We start from the raw sequence: 22,606 nt of genomic DNA on the forward strand, positions 1-22,606 counted from the left end.
ATCTCATTAGTTAACTCCTTGAATATCTATAGCATTGGGTTCATACAACTCTTTATGATCTGCTCTTAGGTAAGGGATGCTTGTACTTGAGGAGTTGCTGCTAAATCCCCTTGAACATTGCTAACATGAGGATCATTGGGCTCAGAAACTACAACTTGATCATCAGTTGGTTCCTTTTTTGAGATGGAATCAAGGATACCCATTGGTTGCTTACTAGCTTGACCAGTAGACCTCTTTACAGGCATCTTCAATGACTTGAATCTAGAGTAAATGCACTGTCTTAAGCCCTGATTAAGAACCAGTACCAAAAGCCCCAAATGCTAGTCTTGCCCTAATTTCACACGTCAACTTTTTGAGAGAAAACTTGAATTCTCCCACTTGATTAGGTGATCCTTATGCTAAGACTGAACCAAAGAGCCAATCAAGAGTAGAAATTCTTAACATTACACCTAGATGGTGAGAAATTGCTAAACATTTGGCACATAACAATCCTGCGCTAGCTGTTGCAACTGATTTCCGAAATTCTCAGTAACAAAAAACCAGATCACTATCACACTTTGTCAGTTGCATTCATGGAGCTAGGTGACCATATGCACTAAAGCTGACCCGAAATGGATCTGTACATCTGAAATTCACAGCAGTTCCTCCATGCCATCCGGTCGAAAATTGCTCATAACTCCCCCAAACTGTCTCGAATCACCACTAGACTTAGGGAGCAACCTCAAGAGGTTAGTGCGAACAGATCAAGCTAAGAATGACTTCATTTGGTGTAGGAATACAACAGATCGTCACTTCCTTCAGTTTCTTGCGCTAGAGAGAAAAAACCCTCAATGTTGACTCAATCCTCCATCCTTTTAGGAATCTCTCACATAGAAATGATTAGGGAAGCAAGGGCTTTCCACTGATGTAAGAAGCCCCAAATTCTGAGTACTTCGAAAATCAGGGTTTCTCAGAGCTTGCCATGTGGCAGCTCACAATAGAGAGCACTTCTAGCGTTGAATTTTTGCACAGAGGTGGGCCCTAGCTCAAAGGTAGATGCTCCAAATTTCAAAGTGACTGGACAAAGAATTCCCCACAAATTCCCACGAAAAGTGCTCTGATACCAATGCAACAGGATTGCTCCTAACTAACAGTAAACACTACCAAGTTTAGTAGAATTTGCAAGAAAGTTAGAGTAGTGTAGTTCCTTATGTTTAGGAAAAGGTGGGGTAGGAGGTCATGGGCTGGGCTTGCAACAGGGACTTGTGAGGGGCTGCACAAGGACAGGAGGAAATCAATCCTTTTTAGAATTCAACTGAGTGTTCATACTCTTGCTGCTTATTCTATTTTAGTAATGAAGTACAAATCTTCTATCAAAAGCCGAGTATAACTAGAGCCCTTATATAGGTATGGCCCAGGGAAGTACAAAGCAGTATTGCTTATGGGATTACCTCCTACCACGTGGCAACTTATGGTATCCCCTAAAGAAAGGGGAAAAAACACTTACAAGCCAATGAAGTCCTTTCCACTAACTTTAGCCTAAGTAAAAAGTAACCCTCTTGTTACATCATCCGTGATGTATCCCACGCAAACAAAGTCTGCTCCGGAAACCTCCTCGTTTGCTTTGTTGGTGCATCCCAATTCCAGAAGACTTGCCCCGTCCTCAGCTCCGCCGCCAGCTTCCTTGCTTCATAGTTCGATAGCTTCTCCACTCGCATCCCATTGAATAAACGAGGCACGTTGCGCCGAGAGCACTGCCTCTTTTGAAGAGACTCATGACATAAACTGCAAAGGCTTGTATTCTAATACAGGAGTCAGAGGTGAGATTCGTGCTACCTCAAGACTGTTGCGAAGCGAGGCTGCAGAGGAAGGAGAGATTGAAAGTTTGTCTAGACCCGACACCTGCTTAACAAAAGGAGGATATCACATGGACGCTCTCCGATTTATACGCAACTCTTTCTGGTTGCTACAGCCTGCCCCTAACGGGGCAGTGCTAATAATAAATAAATATATATATATACCATCCCAATTAGAGCACGATCACAATTTTTTTTCCGGTGACCCAAGCCAAGGACAGCAGGCGACTAAGACTTAGAAGAGAGCCAGAGCGCAGGACTCGATAGATCCAACCCCGGTAGACACCCACACGAGGACTGTATACATATCCTCTCTTTTCGATGTGGGGAGGCAGACCATTCGAGTGACGATAGCAGTTGTCAGCAGACGGCTGGCTACCTCAGAGAGACTATAGAGGAGGAGGGATAGACTTGGATAGGTCAACCATCAGCAACGATCCATCACTGATTTTCTTCCACGACACCAACCCTCACTAGATTCAGAGCACTATCAAACGCGCTCCTCTTGTCTCTCCTAAGCCGTCCAGCGGAGTCGGTCCCACAGACAACATACATAACTTTAGTCACTCGGATGGACAGCTACTCGATTGGCAGATGACCAGGGCTTCTCCTCTATGCTCCCCTTTTGGGTTTTCCCTCTCTCATAACATGATGTATTTACTTTTTCTTGTCATAGAAATCAGCCTTGGGTAGGCTCTCTATTCATGGAGGGATTGCAGTAAATCAATGGCTCTCTATTCATGGATGGGTTGCAGTAAATCAATGGAGGTCTAGGTGTTGGACTCCCTCTTCTTGCCTACGTTAGGAGTCCATCCAACATTGCTACGGGATTTTAGACAAGCCAATGTTGTCTAGGAGGGGATTGTGGGACTTTTGAGTAGATTTTCTCCCTTCCCTTTCATCATCATCTAGGTCTCAGTGGCTTGTCTCTCTCTATCTGGGCTTCAAGTGTTTTATGAGATGCATAGGTCCTCTTGGGAATTTTTGGTTCGAGGTCATTTGGTGGAGCTATGCTTGTGGACATTGCTCCCTCCTCTCCTCACAGACCTGCAAATGCCTCAGTGGAAACATGTTGGGCGATCATAGTAGCGAGCACTCATCGTGTTATATCTAAAGATCTAGATGCACAAAGGCACGTGATGGTTCCTAGATTCACCGGTCTCACACCATGGCCATTATTTGGACAGACACTGCACATAGTTTGATGGTCATTTGGTCAAATATGCAGGGGTCTTCTAGGGCTTCTTTAGCCTAGAGGACTATCTTCCTCAGGGCATGGAGAGTCTCTCTTCTTCTTGGAGGTCACTATAGGTTTGAGGTGGCACTTTCAGCCTTAGCCCTGGATGTTTATCCGGCTTTTTTGTTAAGTAGGGCTTGACCCTCTCAAGTTTACACCCAAGGGGGGGGAGCTAATGGGTGTCTTTCTTGTATCAAGAGATTGTCGTTGGGGAGGGTGTCAAAAGAGAAGAGGATAGTACCCAGAGCTCGCTTGTGTAGCACCGTATTTTGGATTCTTGGTGAATGTTGTCTTTGTCTTTGTTTTTTGATGGGTTATCTCAGTTGTTGAATAAGTTTGTTGTACTTTACACATCACATGTGTGTTCCAATCACTTCTAAGAACTTATAGCACTTGTTAAGCACCACATCTTCCCTTCGCTCTATTGCACCGTAGTTCCTGTTGTTGACTTGTTCCCTTCACTCTCTTGCACCATAGCCCTTGTTGTTGACCTGTTCCATAATGCCTCATGTACACTTGTACCACACCACCTTTCATTCAATTGCAACACAGACGCATGCAGCAGGTGACAAAGTAGGAAAAGGTCTGTAGTACACAATTCTCCTTGCATTAGTGGCCTTTGGTGGCGGGTAATGCTTGTGGAAAAGTGTGATCTCCCACCTCAGACAACCCCAAAAGCTTCCAATTTCAAATAGGGATCTTTTACATGCAAGTCTTGATGCTAATATCCTTTACTACAGTTAGCAAAAATTCTAAAGTAACTTTTTGTATTTTGAACCAGGTAGGAATGCTCTTTGTAGATGTGATCTCTTTTAGACATGGTGATCTAAACAGGTCCAAAATCCTAACTTCAATCAACATATATTATTTTCAAGTTCTTGATGCAACAAATTTGGAAAACACATTTTCAGTGGACATGAGAAGCAGCAGCAGCAGCAGCTTATTTGGGAAATGAACTCTTTTCTTTTAACAATGATCTTATGAAAGCACATCTTGGCTATATTAGTGGATTTTAAAGTGTGCTGCTTGTTCAGTTCATAACTTTCCTGGTTTACAGAATCAAATACATGCTGGACAGAAGTGGGAATTTATGTGGCTCAAAAAATATGTTTGGGAATGGGACGGTTGGTCCAGACTTCACACATCAGAAGTTTTTATACTGGTAAGATCTTCTGATGGAAGAAAGCTTTTCTACCATAAGAACAACTTTTGGACTTCCTTATACTGGGTTTTTTTGGTAGTATTCTTTGCAGTGAATCGAGATTTGGCCACATGTATAATTGTATCAAGTTGGATCCTTATGACTTTATTGTGGATGCTGACATGCCCATGTTCAAGAGTGTGTGTGTCGATAAATGCCCTAAGGAAGTAAGTAAGTTGCCTTTCAATTGTGCATTTGTATACATACTCTCTGTGACAATAAACAAAGCTATGTAAGTAGCATATACTGTCTATATACCGACTATATATGAAGTAAATGAAGCTATGTTAGTAGCATATACCGACTATATATGTCCATGTTGGGATGTGTCTGCCCCACAGGGATAGAATTTCATGCTTTAGAGTGTTTACCTTGAGGCTAGTGGGAAATTGGATAAATGCAAATTTTAGTCCAAAGTCTTGCAAAACTTTAGCCTTTGAGCTCTTCAAGAATCATGGTACCTTAGTCTTCAATACTTCTAGTTCCTTTGTATGATTCATGTAAATGTCATTAAGCTAGATTCATAGGACATTTTGTTTTATGAAAACAATAATTCTCTGATTTTAACAATGCTATTGTTACAGTAAATTTTTGTTTATATAAAGGGCATTGTAGTGTGTGAAGTTGTTACAGTAAATTTTTGTTTATGCAAAGGGCATTGTAGTGTGTGAAGTTGTAACCTATCTTCACTATGGAGTCCGGAGGAAGAAGGGGAACTCCATAAGCTGCGGGATGTGATGAAGATCCTAAAGCTCCGAGGTGTTTGGGAGGAGTTGTGTAAGTCAATGTGTGTTTGGGCGGTCATGTTCCCATGTGGGGCAGAGGGCTTGAGAGGTAAAAAACTAAGGTGTAATGTAAATAATATGGGAAAAAGAAAGGTCTAGTGGATAACGTGGCAGGGAAAGTTCTAGAGAGGGAAAGGGAGTTGGAAAAAGAGAGTTTCGGATCTGGGTCAATAGTCCAGTCCTTGCCCGAGCATCTCACTACCCTGATCCCCTGCCACTCCAACACCTCCATAGCCCCTCTAGGCCCTCTGCCTTTTCTGCTGAAGAAATCCCCCCAGCCCCGACCCTATATTGTCTGCGGCGGAGAGAGACAACCCTGACCTCTGGATGCCTAATAAGAGGTTGCCGGTCAAACTCCTTGGGGCAAGAGGGGCTGGCCCGAATGAGGCCTCTAGATAGGTGCTGCCAGACCCTAGGAAGGCTCCACATTAGGGGGGAGCCCTTTCGTGTGAGAGGGGATCCCTTCCCTGTGAGGGGGGTGTCTGAGAAGATCAACATCTGGGATGGCTACCACTGACCTCCTGTACAGGGGGTTTCTTCACTGAAGCAAGAGCTTCCAAGGCTCAGAACCAGGTGTGAGGCCTCGTACCACCAACTTTCCCATGAGGGCTTTGCTTTGCATCTCAAGGTCAAATGATACCAAGTCCTCCCTGAGCATGCAGTAGAATTACCATTTGCCAAGCCACCCTGGCTTTGGTGTTTGGCGTACCGTTCGATCTTGCGACAACTAGGGCATTGATTTTTAAGTAGAATAGCACATAGCCCTAGTCTTAGAGATCGTTCGGCACAAGCTTCTATACTGAAGCTCATCCAAACTCTCTTATAGTAGGTAGGACCCTTGTGGTTGACCAAGTTCTTTTGGCCACCATGGCTTGGTATATTGCCTCCTGCTGGTGTTTTCATAGGGGTTGCATGGGACATCTTAGGCGCCTAGTGGGCCCACTTGGCAACCAAGATATCTCACAGTGTGGCGACTTGAAATCCACCTAAAGCCTCATGCGGTTCCCAATCTTAGATCTTTTAGAAAAAGCCAACTGATTTGGCCCAGTTGATCTCGGCCCCCGAGGCCTCCCAATATATCTCCAATGCTCCCCTGACCCCCTCCAAACTCTCCGCTGATCCCTCCATGAAGACGTCTGCAAACTCAGAGTCAGGATGGCAAATCGAGAGGCATCTTAGATCTCAAGAAATAGCCCAAAGCCTCTGTTAGAAATCACTGTAATAGAGGCTATATGCAGCAGTAGACTGATTGGAGCATCCCAGGAATTCACACTGGAGTGTCATATGTATGAAACATATGGAATCCAAAAGTTCTTCAAGCATGCATATGTATGAAGCAGTAAATAGACAGTAATCCAGGAGAGTATAGAACCAATAGATATTTTTTCGTCCGAAAGGACACAATACAAAATGACTCAAAAGAGTCTCACTAAATCGTGGTCCTCTGTCCTTACCCAAAAGGTGTCATACTACTACCTCTGTGGCACTCCTAGATCCTTGAGTCCACGTGTTCCCTGACGAGCTTCTATAGACTTGAGTCTCTGTGCCTGATCCTCGCACCTTGCTGCCCTTTTCGTCAGCCTAGGTGTGCAGCCCCTCCAAGATCTGTCTTGTAGTATGCAGCCTCTCTTGGTCCTCCTGGATGTGGGCCCCAAATTTTGGCTGTTCCTCTGCTCTAGTTTGCTGGATTTTCTTGCTGCTCTGGTGGATCTTGATTGCTGTACCTTGCTGCCCAAGATGACAGCCAAGGGTGAAGCCTCTTCCAAGCTCTTTGCCTGCAGGTCCTGGACATCTCCTTGGGACCAGTGGTAGCCCATCTGGCTAGCCTTCTCCTGCTACAATCTGCTACTGAAAAGCTCCTTCAGTGAATAACTTATGAGTCCTTGAAGGCACCTTTTATAGGGGCTGCTAGCCCCCAATGGACCGACCTGGTAGAGGCCAATTTGGCGGACCTAGACTCCCCCCCCCCCCCCCCCCCCCGGTGTCTGTAAACCGATTGGTGGGGCACATATATTGAGGGCTTGCAGGCCCTGCATTGCTACGTGGTAGGATGCCACTGGCTCCTGCAATCCTGCCCTAAAATCAACCCCCTCCTGGCCCCAAAACAGGCCCAAAGCCTGCTCCTATCAGTCACACCATCTGCTCTGGTGTTCTACCTGTAATCCGCATCTGCTCCAGCTCTTTGGCCACCTGCTCATGCTCCGTACACTACTCCTAGACCTTTCATACAGGTCTGTATGGATGCGCTGTCAGCCTTACACATGCTGCAGGGTTCTGTGCTCCAAAGGTCTTGATCCAAAGACCTGTCGTACAGTTCCAAGTACCTGCGTGGCAGATCCTTACCTCTCCAGGCCTCCAAGGCACTCTTGTTCTTCCAGGTATGCTGTCCCTTGTGCTGCCCACATGGCAACCCATGTGTTGCCCATGTGGTAGCCCCATGTTTGTTTGTCTATTTGTGAGGTGATGTTCATGTGGCAGCCCCCTCTCCATTGTTTTCTTTCTTTGCATGCTGCCCACATGGCATCCAAGCAGTTGCCCATGTGGTAGCCTTGGCCCTGGGTCCACCTGCCCCACGCTCTCCTCATTTGTGGGCTTACAGATGGGGAGGTGACCAAGCCATTTCCAAAAGCCCCTCTCGCCGACACATCTTTGCTCCAACCTGTCAATGAAGATACTCCAGTAGCTCCTATGTTGTAGCCCTCTGGAACACTTTGGTGTTGATGTAGCTCGCTGGCTTTTCATCTAGTGGCTCTTGCTCCACCAGGTCTAGTTCCGCATAACACCACACTTTCTTGGTTGACTTTGTCCCATAGGCCCACGAGGCCTCCTAAGGACATAAATCTCTCTCTCTCTCTCTCTCTCACACACACACACACACACACCTTTTTTTTGGGGTGAAAACTTTTGATGCTCTATGCTCTATGTTACATAGTAGCTACCTAAGAATGAGGAGCTCAAAAGTACATTCACGAAAGATCTTTGTATATAGCAAATATACATCATAGGATATATAATCAGTCTACAGACAATCAAAGAAAGATTGATGCAGAGAATGTTTGAAGAAAAGGAAAGAGGAAAAATTAGAATCACCAAAGATTGTATGATTTCTATCCTTCCATAGGCTTTCCCTTCTGTTTGCCTTAGCTCCTATTCTGAGAAGTAAGGTATTTTTCCTTGCTAGATTCACCTTCAAATTTCTTCTCCCGATACTCTTGCTATAAGAGCACACTCCTCAAATATAAATAGAGCCGTCCTCTAACCCGTCATCGTAGTCACGAAGTTGTTGAAGCCTCTCAAAAGCATGCCAAGCAGAAGCCTAGCCATTCTAGTCAAGCTAGCCTTCTAACCAACTACAACCAATTGATCTCTCACCACCTTTTTCTTGGTGATGTTATCTTGCACCGAATCCCCTTCATTCATGCTCATGCCAAAGAGCTCCCCATCTCGAGTTCTAAGATTCTTGCTTCATTGTTGAGCTCACACATATTCCTCAAGATAGTCCATGCCTCCAAAGAACTATCTGCTATTTGTATGTGCGGGAGAACCACATCTGTAGTCATGTGAAGAATGATGGCCAGAGCCTCTACATCTTCCTTCTGCCAAGCTCTCACTAGAACTGGATCTGTGGGTGTAGTCATTGTCGACAGTCGTTGTCGTTGTAGTATAGATAGGCTGAGGCTCTAACTCATTGCCCATTACAATCTCCCACCTCTCCCTTATACTAGGTGACGTCTTCATCTTCCAGAGTGGGTAATTGGTCCCATCTAGCTTGCTTGCCTCTCCAAAGTTAGGAATGGCATATCTGATGCCTGTGGCCATGAAAGAAATAGAGTTAGGGTTTGTACACCTGTCTGAACGTGAGCCTCCTCGAAATGGATACTTACCTTTACGCTCCACTTATCGTGAACTTCTGCCCCAGTGCTCTGATACCATGTTAGAAATTACCGTAATAGAGGGTATACGCAGCGAAGACTGATTAGGGCATCCCAAGAATTCATGCAGGAGCATTATATATATATGTGAAACATATGGAATCCAACACTTCTTGATTTGTGTACTTCAAACATGCATATGTGTGAAGCTATAAATAGACAGTAAGACAGGAGAGTATAGAACCAATAGATATATTTTCATTTGAAAGAACACAATACAAAATGAGTCCAGAGTCCCACCAAATTGTGGTCCTTTGTCCTTACCCAAAAGTGTCGTTCTACTACCTTTGTAGCACTTCTAGATCCTTGAGTCCACGTGTTCCCTGATGAGCTTCTATAGACCTAAGTCTCTGTGCCTGATTTTCGTAGCTTATTGCTCCATTGCACTTGCTAGTTCGAACGCAACGTTCCTGTTGCACATTGTCAGAACTTCCATCAACTTCTCCACTGTGGTTGAATTGTGCAACAGTTGATGAAGCAGTCGATGACATCCCCTAGAAGGCCTGATGTACGACGACATGCTAGTGATTGCTTGAGGACCCTCAATTGCGGCTACTGTATCATTGTCATCATCAATAAGTACCATGCCATGGCCTCCTAATGGTTGTTCAACATGGCTTGAACTCGGCCTCGAGCTCGGGCTTCCTGGGCTAGCCGTGAGATCTATTCTGGGTGTAGCTTGTGCAATGGCTGCCTTCCCTCGTGCTCGGAATGATGGGGCCAACTCGCATGGTCTCTACTTGGGTGAGATCTATTGTGGGTGGAGCGTGGGCAGGTGCACTCTTTTCTCTATTTAGGACAGTCACGCGACAACTCCGTGTTCAGCATGTACAACTGCCCCAATCCACTCTCTTGAATGGCTTCCACTTGCGTAGTCTGTAGGCGACCATTTACATGTGCACATGAATGCCCTTACTTATCATGGGGTCATCCTCACTTAGCACAACGGTTCCGCCATTTGCATATCATATCATTGGCTTCGATGAGAGGGAGTTCAAATAGATTTGCACTTCGTTGAGGTTGCTAGACCTTGCACCAATTGGACTGGCCATTTCAAGAGGGATGAGTGAGAGAGAGAGAGAGAGAGAACAAGATCTTGAGAGAGATATGGGGGGGTTGGGGGGGTAGGTAGGGCGGAGAGAGAGAGAGAGAGAGAGAGAGAGAGAGAGAGAGGGTATGGAGGAGTTGAGAGAGAACAAGAGCTTGAAAGAGGTGGGGGGGTAGAGGATCTTTATATAGTTGATGTCTGACAAATAGCATTCAATGAGTATTTAATGCAAGAATAGGTGTAAGGGTGAAGATGCATAGAAAATCGACAGCATAACTAGATCTACACATGAATTTCCCTTCGAGAAGTGATGTTGGCCAAATTTGAAGTGGAAGGCCCTCAAAAAGGGTCGTCTTTGCTAAGGGGTAAAAAATTGTGCAAATTTTTTTATTTTTGGACTTTTTTGATATTTTTTGGGGATGAAAATAACAAAAAAAAGGGGCAAATTTGGCGCCCTCACACACACACACACTCTCACACACACACACACACACACACACACACACATCCATCTGTCTCTCTCTCTCTCTCTCTCTCTGCCTCAGAAAGGCCTCTATCTTTCTCCCTCTATCTTTCTCTTTTTTGTCCTATAATGAGGGTATTTGTGCCATGAATGTAGGTCTTGCAAACCCTAACTTTGTACTGTATCCTTAATCTGCATTCTAGCAAGAATGGCATCACCCTTATTCAAGTGAGATGACATTATCTTGTATGATGACAAATACAATCTTGTGGCTCAAGCGCGCATTTGTCAGACAAATGAGTTGAAAGGCATTCGATCGGGCGACGGTGTCATCATTTCGTGCATGTATGATAAGGTCCCATTGAAAGGAATCAACAAGGATGGGACTGAAGTGGACCTCAAAGAGAATGCGTTACTTGTGTGGCCCACTAAACAAGTGGTGAGCTCTTCTATCATGTCCTTCCTTTGCATCAGCTTAGAGTGGGCTTTGTTGGATTTTCCTGAGTCCATTTTACAAATTTCTGTGAATAGAGACTTGATGATATACCCCAACCCGATGATGAGGACATGTCTCCGACAGGGCGCAACTTTTGCAAGAGGAAGACAACGTGGTCCTAGGGGTGCTACTTCAACGCAAGGGGGAGGTAGACAAAGAAGGATAATTCGGCTGGATCCCTCGGACGTGCAGACTCTTATCGATGCATCATTGATGGGAGGCCTGTCCTCAGAACTCCGTGGAACCTTAGCGACATCTGCTGGGGCTACCACCGGCTGTGCTAAGCGGGATTCCAAAGGAAAGAGGAAACTTGTGATGCGAGAGAGTTCAATCGAAGAAGAGGAGAAAAACGAGGATAGTTTCTCCAGCGAGCGTAGCAAAAGTGTGAGCACACTCTCTTCTCGGGGGCGATGTGGCAAAGGCAGAGGTCGACGTGCACCAAAGTGATTGGCCAGAGAAGAGTTCGAGGACGATGATGAGGAGGGTGTCCTTGGAGAGATGGCATTGAGCGCCTCTTGCGACAAGACAACTGTGCGATAGTGCATCGAGGATCAGCTATAATCATTCACTGTGAGTGGTTCGCTCTTTTGAAGGTCTATAATCTCAAGGCACGGAGTGAGAACGAATTTTTGGGCTAAATAAAAAAATTTCCTTTCTAGGTGGAAAAAAAATCTCTTTGTCCCCGATCCCCTTGTGTCGATTGCTTCCAATGCCCACTATCCGCCAGATCACATCCTGCACCTAAGAGATGTAGGAAACATTCTTCTCAAGTGGGTACTTGTCGGGTTTGGGTGTCTTCATCGTGTCCACCGTCACACCAAAGATGCAAAAGAGAGACGTGGATGAGGATGTGAAAAGGGAGTGGAATGCGCACTGGCTCCGGAAGCACGAAGAATTTGAGGAAGAAATTAGGAACACAGAGTGGACATTCTTGTCGAATTATTTATTTTATATTTGGGATGCGCACCATGGCCACACAGGGTGGATGACTGAGATAAGGACATGTAAGTATTGTAGTCCATTGATTTGGGTGATTCAACATTAGTAGCCACATTTCATTTGTTTTCAACTCATGAATTTTTTGAGTGCCAGCCTTTCCTAATGATGAGCGTCGGCATATACGCGTCTAATGCCGTTTAGTGGAGGTGCCCTCGAAAGATGGAGAGTTGTTGTCTGCCTTATCAAGGACGAACAAGTGAGTTCGATGATTTTTGATAAACACACTCTCTTTAGCTGCTTCGCCCTCGCTAAAGGATAATTTAATATGTTGCTTTCGACTCAAGCTAGCACAAAAGGGGGTTGTCACCACCACTTTTCTGGACCTCATTTGCGAGGCTAGAGTGTTGGGTGCTATATCAAATGTGGTAATCCACTGAAGATTGTTAACTGAGTAGAAACAGTGGTTGGACGCCCACATGAAGAAGGCATCTATGAAAGTGCATTGGTACAAAAACCCTCTTTCAGTCATTGCACAGGTGATGTGGAAGGTAAGGATCAATAATGGGACACTTTTTCCTTGCCGTCTCTAGTTTTCGTAATATGCTTGATGACAAGGCAACGAATGCATGTGCAGGACATGTATGACAAACACTTGCGTCTAGTCATGCACAGCTGCAACGAGTTATCGAATGCTGACTTTCAAAAGAAATGGAGCGAAGCGTACTACAATATGAACGACAAGCTCTTGAAGCGTACGTGTCGACTCCTGAAGTTGGCTAACCCTGCACTAGGGGCAAGATGGTACAAGTAAGTGAATTGTGGGGATTACATGTAGAATGACAACGATTAGATGACAAGCTTATATACGAAGTGATTGTTTATTGAAACCACTTTCGGTTTGCAGGACTGTCACCAACCACTCTGGATTGGGGGATGAAGCTCCCAAGGGTGATCAACGAGGAGAGGCTGTATAGTCTCGCAACATCAGGGTTGATCGAGGACGATAAAGTAAGGTCTATGGAAGCTCTGGCAAGTGACGACAAGGGGATGCATGTCATGATGGGCATTCCTGAGCGTATGCTTCAGCACACCCTAAACCCACGATGAATAGGCTGCTTTGCTTTTGAATCGTGTTGTCATTGCTCAATTGATGAACAATTATTTTGGGCGCTTTTCTACAGATGGAAGTGTGTTTTTTAGGACCTGGCTGAGACAAGAGACACTATGGTCCAAAATGCATGAAGCTGGACTCCACATTTTACGATGCTGGAGAAATATCTACTCAATTCAGTGTGACGAGAACAAGTTCTTCAGACACACGTAGGATACCAAGCGCAAACACAGGGAGTGTCTCTTCATGCACGTCCACAAAAATTTCAAGCCCGATACTGCCTTGATAGTCCAAGAAGGTGCAAAGCTCACAAGTTGGAGACATGTGTATCGGCATGCTTTCATGACACACGTTTTTTTGTGAGATGTATTTGTGTTGCATGTGAGATGTCTACGAGCATGGAGACATCCACGGAGCATATTCTATTGAAATGGTGGGTTATCATATGTAATCCATTTCAGGCAAGAAGTTCTCTATGGAACGAGTGGAATTACGAGAACTTCAACTAGTTATTGGAGTCTCTGGAGGAGTTGAACCATGAAAAGTGTTTAGAGGTAGATGGTCAGAGCACAGATAGCTCATGCAAAATCATGGTGGTTCGCCTCTCTGATGCATCTCCGATATTTGGACTAGGGATGTTGGTCAATGGTGGAATGGTTTTGGACAGAATGCTTGCAACGCATTCAATCTTGCAGATTGAGTGCTTGCAGAAAATGATGTCTTTATATTCATAGGGACAATGAAAGGATTGGAGGTCCTTTTCATAAAGATCGGGGAGGATAGGCGTTTGCGTGAAGAAACAGGACTAGGACTAGGGGATGTTCAGTGGTGGAACAGTTTTGGGCAGAATGCTTGTAACACATTCGATCTTGCAGATCGAGTGCTTCAAAACAATGGTGTCCTTATATTCATAGGGACAATGAAAGGATTGGAGGTCCTTCTCATAAAGATCAGGGAGGATAGGCATCTTCGTGAAGAAACAGGACACCAGAAGTGGGTGTTTTTTTGCTCGCAAGTGGTGAACTCAGAAACCACAATATGTATGCAACGAAAGAGAGAGGTACGTGCTGTAATTATGGAAGGGTTTTTCAAGACATGATCACATGATGCATATGTTACACATATTCTGATTTTTTCATGTATATTTATATGTAGGTCCACGTAATGCATGTAATGGTGTATGTGCGCCATGGTAAGGAGCATAGGGGCACCCCATTGGATGACTTTGTGGAGGATGATATTAGCACTGCGGAATGGGTGTGCTATGTGAATGATATCCCTGTGTGGGGTACTGCTTAGCAAATGTATAATAGCTTTGGCAAAGTTCAAAACACAAGCTGGGCTTGCATTGACTTTTATTGTTATGGTAGGTCGCATGCAATGCAGACGATTATTTTGGTAAAAATATATGGCACTTTTGGTTGCCATTTCCAAAAAATGCCACATGTGGAAATGGCGGCAAGTTGCAATGCAAGGTGCGGAGATTTGGCAGAACCTGCAGTGCAAGAGGGGCGAAGAGTCTTGTGCCTCACCACAGTGGGAAGGGAAGCACAATTTCTAAGAGGCAGAGTATGGATTCGAGTTTGACATCTGCATGAATGTTTGTCGAAATTCCACTACGTACAATTTGGTTTTTCCTTTATGCAATATTGCACTTTTGTAATCTCATCAAAAGCTTGTGGCTATGAACAATTGCCCCCAGTGATTTTTTATTTGAACGGGGTGTTGCTACATAGGAGGCTAAAGACTCAGGGAGCCTTGCCAGCCAAGGCGTTAGAGTTGCGGAGCTACTGGGTCCGGTTAAGACGTGGTGTGGCCGAGTTTCTACATGAGATGGGGAGGCAATTTAATGTGGCTATTTGGAGCTCGATACAACAAGACAATTTGCAAAGATTATTGGGTCTACTAAAGGGAGAATGTCACCAAGCCACTAGCTACACACCCTTCTTTGTGTTTGAGTATAGCCAAGATAAATGTACCACACAGGTCATAGATGTAGGAAGAGGACAGGGGCGTGCAAAGTCCAAGTTTGGGAAGCGCTTGGCCGACATCAATTGGCAAGACTTTGAACCTTTGGCAATGTTGTTTGTGAATAACAATGCGGAGAAGATGGATGAAAATCCTGCAAACACATACATTGTCCCACCCACTTCTATGGGGGATTGCATGGATACAATTCTCCACTCAAGTCTCTTGCCCTATCTACACCAATTGGCAAACCATGCTGGGACAGTTGAGGATTTTGTGTCCAAAAACCCCTTCCATGTGCCGCCCATGGAAGAATAAATAGAATTGTAATGCTGCTTTGAAAGGTCAGTAAAATTATTATTGTTTGAGACTCGAAGTACTAAATTTTTGGTTTAAAAGCAAGTAGCATGGACTTATGTCTAGTGCTGGCAAGTGATTCCTTTGTCTGCATTCGTGAAATAAAGAGAGAGAGAGAGAGAGAGAGAGAGAGAGAGAGAGAGACGTCATAGAGAGAGGGGTTATGCTGAGAGAGAGAGAGAGAGAGAGAGAGAGAGAGAGAGAGAGAGAGGGGGGGGGAGGGGGGTTATGCATAGAGAGAGAGAGAGGGGGGTTATGCGCGCGCACACGTGCATACATACACACACACAGATGTCTTAGAGAGAGGGGTTATGCATAGACAAAGAGAGAGAGAGAGAGAGAGAGAGAGAGAGAGAGAGAGAGAGAGAGAGAGAGAGAGAGAGAGAGAGGTGTCACAAGTGGAATAGGTGGAACAAAATGTGGTGGTTGCCAAAAATCGCTTCAAAAATTGCTCAAAAAACTTGCTTCTTGCCCATCCCCGATAAGGAGATGGTAAATGCCGAAGGTGTCTTGATTCTACTAAAGATAATTTTCACCTTTTTGTTGCTTGCCCCCATGCTAGGAGAGTGTGGAAGTTTATACAGATTGAATAGGGGAATCTGTCCATTGGAAGGCTATTCTTTTGGGAGATGCTATTAAAGTAAAGCAAGAGAAGTGGACTCAGATTAGGGCTCAGGCACTCCGGGTGGTGGAACAGGAAAGTAAGAGAAACATGAACAACTTCTCAAAGATCTTGATGTTTACATTAAGAGGTGCATTGAGGGGACACACCTAGATGTTCCTAAGTAAGATGACTATCATGACGATGCTGATGTTGATGCTGCTCTGTCCCCGTCTTCAGAAGACCACCAATCATCTTTCTCAAGTGAGGAGAGTTTTTCAATGGAAGAGGATGTCAGTGATGACAGTTGACTGATGGACATGTTTCTTTCTTAGTTCTTGTTGAGCAAAAGTTATGTGTGTTGTGAAGCAAAAGCTCGTCCCCCTTCTTTTGAGGGTGTTTTTATATAAAGACTGATATGATAATAAGATGTGACTTTTTTTCTGCCAAAAAAAAAAAAACCTTTTAAATTATTTTCAATTGGGGGACCCATATTACCCAATATAATAAAATGAGCCCACATGGTATGAAGAGTGCTTTAAAAACCATCCATGGTTGAATTGGAAGGGCAAATGGAATTTGATTGTGAAATAGACTTGGTCCAAACTTAAATCCATATACACCTAGGGCCTTAGGGGTTTCCTAACTAGGTGGCATTTACCAACCCCATATGCCCAAAGTAGTGAAAAATTAGGCCATGTATTGTGGAAAGTGCTAAAAGTTATCTACCATTTATTTGTTGAATTAGAAGAATAAATGGATCCTAATGGTTAATATTCCTTGAGATAGGATTAATGCCATCTTGTTCTATGCTGGTGCATACTCTTTGCCTAGTTGAATGGTCCTTACGGTCGCCATATGGCAAGTTTACTAAAAGTTGGCCCATGTGGTATGAAAAAAGCTTAAAATCCTAGGCCCTCATAACTCTTTTAAAACAAGATGGTCTTTCCCCACCCCATATGGCTAGTTTATTGAAACTTGGATTGTTTGGTCTAGACCGTTGCCAAAAATACCATGGCTAGTTTCATTGGAGGAAAAAATGGATTTCAATGGTTAAACAACCTTGGGAAAACCTTAACCCCATCTAAGACTAGGGCTTTACGTACTTGTTGCCCTCCTAAATGGTCCTAACTTACCTCGTATGGTCAATTTAATGAAAATTGACCCATGTGGTGTGAAAAGTGGTAAAAAAGACATCCTAAAGAAGGGCATCAATAGAAATGAAAAAGAACATACGTCAAATGAAATGCATTAACTAAAAAGACAATAAGTAATAGATATACTTACAAAATATGCTAGCTCCACCTACTTCTCACTGTTGGCTCCACTTGTTAGGGTCTCATTTCAGCTCTTCCTTTGTCGAGCATCTCCTTTGCCAAGTGTCAATCTTCCAAGCAACTAGTATAGTATCCTATTGCTTGTTTCCCATGCTTTGGAGGAGATTTGGAGATTGATGCATGACCCTTGTACCATGATTGTGATTTGTAAATGGTATGAATGAGGCTTTAATCCCAAACATAAGCGAAGGCCATGGTTGGATTGTAGGAGAAAATGGGTTCGTCTTAAATAGATTTGGGAAAATCTTGGTCCCATTTAAAGTTCTAGTCTTAAATAGAAAATGCGTTCTAGTCTTAAATAGATTTGGGAAAAGCTTTAAAGAAGATTTAATGCCATAGTTGGAACATAAAATGCATCACCAATGCTACCTACAAAACTTGTGTGTAGGGGAATACCATTAATAGCTTCAATTTTGTGAAGTGTGTTGTCACCATTAATGACATATCCTTTTGTTTTTTTTCTTTGAATGTAGTTCTAAATAACAATATCTTTGGTAGCTCAGATGATTGCTCACTTTTGTGTTGAGCCACTCATTATTGACTTCAATTAGGCTTTTTATTCTTGTATACTAAGAAATATGAACTTTACTATCTTTGAGGCCTGTCTTAATCGTGGTTATTTGCATAGCATGGAGATTGTCTATGATGGCTATTTGATTATAATGCTAATATTGGTATATAGTTGCCAGCTTTGTGAATAGAGGTAATATTAATGAGTCTGCTTAAATTTGCCGTGTAGATTGAGCTTCATTGGCATTTTATGATTCACATGGCTCCCACTTATTATGTGTGTATATATGGGTCTTAGCATGGGAAGGTGACACAAAAAGCACTGAGTCTGGGACAATGTGCTTTCAACATGTATTCTCAGCACAAAACAAATGAAAACATATTGTTTAAATATTAACATAATAACAATATTTTGAAAGGCAATTACAAGATTCTGCCAAGCCATTATGCGATTGAGGGACAAGGGTAGCGGGAGGGGTAATCTGCATTTTCTGCCATCCCTCCCTAGCTTCTCTCGGCATTCCCGAAGATGCCTATGCTCTCTATCTTTCATGTGTATGCTCGACCAAGATGCTACTACACTTGTCCCTATAGCTATATTCCAGGAAAGCGGCTTGTTCTCTTGAGATCATGAGCTGCATGTTTATCGCTTGTGAAAACAGGAAAAAGCCAAAGGCATCAGATGATCACTTGTCTCTTCCACAAGTTTATGAAGAAGGCTTGGGAACAAAAACAAATCAGTTTGAGCGAGAAGGCTTCTTGACATCAAAAAATACGAAGCATGAGCGGAATTTTTGCACCAAGAGGTCTTTGCGCCTGTGGTTTATAACTTAAGAACTAGTTACACAAGCCCGAGGCTTGCTCCTAGCCAATCGTGGGTGTCTCAGACCACCTCCAAGAGCAAGACTTATTGCAAGACTTCATGCCTGCAAACTGGTACTAAAAGCTTTAGAAGGTACTACTCGAAGCTTTCCTCTTCCATTGTGAAATAGACCACGATTGAGCACGAGTTTGAGATGCTAAAAGTAGTTGATGAGGATCTTGGTCAAGTTGTGTGGCTGATAGAGCTTCCCAACATTCCACTATGATCAAGATTGTAGCAAATCCTGTGTCTGTTGGAGCTGAATCTTTCCCCCAGCACACTGCTTCATGATTGCATGACCTTAAGGCATAGAAAAATGAATAGCTTGCCGTGATCATAGAGAATATCAAAGCTGCTTCAATCGCTATAGATTTTTCTTCATAGAGGTATGGAAGATGCCATGTAATCTCTGGATGTGGACTGTTTCGGACCTTTGCATGTGTAGACAGAGAACATAATGTCTTCCCAAAATCCTCGAGCCTAGGATAGGGAGGTACACCTGCCACGACAATATCATCCTTTTGCTCCCCAGAAAAGAAGACTATAAGGGTTTGGGAAGCATCAAGGAAGAGGGAACAAAGAAGAAGAAAGAAATGTAAGTTGGAAGAGGAAGATGATTTTTGCACAATGACAGAAAATATTGTGTTGTTTATACAAAAGAAATTAGCATCCTCTTCAAAGAAGAAAGGTTCATAGGTACTTCAGCAAGTGCTTCGTGACCCACGCATCTCAAAGTTTGCAGATAACACCATTGAAGTCGAGCAAAACCTAGATGATCTGCATGAAAACCCAGCTCCAAAAAATCCATTAGGAACATTTAAGGAGATGCACAGTGGTTTTGTTGAAAACTGCGGAGGGTTCGCATCTAGAAGTGAATGCAAGTTTATACAACAGCTGCGTGGAAAGACGAGGAGCAGTGTTGATTCCAGGAAGGAAATCCCTCTACGCACACCGGAGACCATGCCATCTAAGCATGCCGGGGACCAGCGGAGACCACTAGAGGCACGTTGGGGACCACCAGTGGAGACCACGCCATCTAAGCACATCGGGGACCAACGGAGACCACCAGAGGCCACACCATAAAAGTGGCATGCCAAAGTTGAGGCTGCACATGTGTCTCCAAAGAAGACACCATGGAGGTCTCCTAGGAGGAAATCACAGATTGAGGAGGAAGCTCTCAAAGAGGACGGTGAAGATAAAGAGGCGGTGGATGAAGTATCTCTGTCTTCTTTCTTGCATTCAAGGAAAAAAAAGGCCTCCAAAGATTTGCCTTGTTCTTTTCCAAAGAGGAAAACAAAAGGCATGTAAGAGTGTGTGCATTGGCATTTGCCCATATTGTAGCACGACACTTTCATTTCATATTGAGATTATGAATTTCCATCTCTCCTCCAACTCCTTGTTCAATTGACTGTATGCAAAAGCTATGTTTGGTGTATGCTTTTGCTATGTTGAGTATAAATTTTGGTTTTATGTTTAGTGAATGCTTTCATTATGCGCTTAGTATCACTTTTTATTAAATGCAGTAGAAGGAGTGCCAAAGACAAAAGCCAATAATGATGCAAAGGCTAGTGGCAATTTGGAGATTCCCGATGATGCACAGCTAGATATTGCATGGCCCGACGATGCACAGCCAGATATTACACAGCCTGATGATGCACAGCCCAATGGTGCAAAGCCAGTTATTGCACAGCTCGATGATGCACAGCTAGATATTGCACAGCCCGATGTTGCAGAGCCTGATGATATACCACAGCCTGATGCTTCATAGCCTGATATACCACAGCCTGATGTTTCAGAACCTGATGTTGCACCGCCTGATGATGTTGCGCACCATGATACACAACCTGATAATCCAGTAGATCTCAAGGCAGATACAAAGGAGGAAGCTGATGTGCATATATATTATGGTAGTGCTCCCAAGTGCAATGTTCAAAAGCCTACATTGATTGTCGATTTGAACGGTGTGCTCATGTTTACAGTAAATGCACGGAGAGGGGAGACCTTACCCGTATAGCTTTTCTAGGGTTCCCAAAGCTAGAGGTATCACACACTATGTCAAGAAAGGTGCGAAGGCATTTCTGGTGTTGGCTTGCGAGTTTTTTGATATATACATATGGAGTTGTGCGTCAAGCACAAATGTTTTCAAGAGAGTAGACATGTGTTTTGGGGATATCGGAGAGAAGCTTTCAGGCTTACTATCCTAAGACCTGTGTCACAAGGCAGCATTCCTATTTGCAAATGGGAAACTGATTTTCTTCAAGCAACTATCTACATTTTGGGAGGTGTGAGTCCCCATTACATGAAGGAGAACACTTTTCTACTTGATGATAGCCTCTACAAATGCAAAGGGAACAAGCCTGGCACTTAATTAATTTTGCCCAAGTTCAAAGATCAGGTGGAGTCTGACCTAGGCTCATTTCTGGTTTGTGACCCTAGTGTGTGGCTCTATGAGTGGCTACACTCACCTGATAGGTTGGCATTGGCAAGGAAGTAGCCTTACATATGGGGGGATTCGACCCTAGAATTTGAATATGTGAAGTAGAAGATGTGCTGCGGTGGGAAGATAGAGAAGCCCACACGTGGGTGGATTAATATTGACTAAGAGCCTGTAGTTTTGTTCTTGTACTTCCTAGTTTACTGGGCATTGTAAATGTTTCTATTAATACAAAATTATGTACTTTTTCTCCATTTTCCTTGTAAAGTTTAAATTCGGAATTTATTTTAGTACAGTGACATTCTATCACAGTAAAAGTAACATTCTGAATTTATTCTAGTGATGTTTCAATTCTATCACAATGTGTTAAGAGAAGCCCACAAGCATTTGAGAAAAACATATGACAGAAACTACTAGTGTCACAATCCAGGGTTGTCATTGATGTACATATGGAAATTGTTGTTGTTACCCATCCGAGCATATAAGGCTCTGAAGATTATCCCTTGCTTCCTAATTATCTGCCTGCAATAAGTCTTCACAAATTATTTCATCTTAAGTCATTACAATAGACCATTCTTACGTGTCCTCTGAATATATCATGTATCTTTGTATGTTTTTAGGGTTTAGGGTTTAGGGAGCTCACAAATGAGCAATGAAACATCAAGCTTCCCTTTAAAGTACCACAAGGAGCTATTTTGCATAAGCATAAGAACATATGAAAGATGCATCTGTGCGAACAAGCCATACATGTATACAATGGTACAAAAAAAAGGATTTTGCTTCCATAAAACTTCATAGCATTAGGTCTCATTACAAATATCCAGCATTGCATTGTATATGGCCTCATGTATCTTTGAAGAGAGGTAGTACATGTTGCTGTCATTGTTCCTAACATCCATCGAAAACTTAATGGACTTCACCAGATGAGAAAGAATGATTGCAGAGGGGCATTCAACCAAAAGCTGATAATGATGTTCATCACGTTTTTGTAGTACAAACCAACAACATATGCAAATCCTCGCTTGCACTTTCCTCCCCATTTGTCCTTCACCATACATGTGGCAACTTGCCTTTTCTCTATGCATTTCAGAATGTAAAAGTCAAGTGTGGTATGAGAAGCATTCACTAAAGTTGGCCAAGGTTGACAGCAGCGATGATTGAGTATTTCGGCATTCACACAACAAATGACTGAGGAAGTCTTAGTGGGGCCCTCAAAAAGGGGCTCTTCTATTATGACTTCAACATCAGGTGCATTATCCTCTACATGTTTCAATAGTTTTTTATTTCATTTCATCACATAGTCCTTATTGACACACCTCCGTCATGCATTGCGCATACAAGCCTAACAATAGCAACTTAATTTTCTGATCTTGATTTGGGTTGGATCATACTTGCTATAGCCACATACACTGTGCATTGATCAAGAACCAAGAAATCGTGCACAACTGTACTATTTGGACTTGTCTACATCGCTAATTTTTACCTCCCAA

General features: G+C 43.4%; 1 long non-coding RNA gene and 1 pseudogene across 2 annotated transcripts; both read left to right on the forward strand.

The window, feature by feature from the left end:
- The first annotated feature begins 1,621 nt into the window (after positions 1–1,621).
- On the forward strand, positions 1,622–16,176 carry LOC147902008 (uncharacterized). Of its 2 annotated transcripts, none has more exons than XR_015541041.1 (4): positions 1,622–1,799; positions 3,854–3,906; positions 4,130–4,234; positions 16,070–16,176. It is a non-coding gene; the product is annotated as an uncharacterized LOC147902008 (long non-coding RNA). The 2 variants fall into 2 exon arrangements; XR_015541040.1 differs by lacking the exon at positions 16,070–16,176 and adding an exon at positions 12,571–12,721.
- On the forward strand, positions 10,845–12,526 carry LOC147902009 (uncharacterized; annotated as a pseudogene).
- Positions 16,177–22,606: the final 6,430 nt, after the last annotated feature.

Source organism: Dipteris shenzhenensis, chromosome 5 (assembly GCF_047967505.1).
Source record: "Dipteris shenzhenensis isolate YYH24624 ecotype China chromosome 5, Dip_SZ_1.0, whole genome shotgun sequence".
Lineage (NCBI taxonomy): Eukaryota > Viridiplantae > Streptophyta > Polypodiopsida > Gleicheniales > Dipteridaceae > Dipteris > Dipteris shenzhenensis.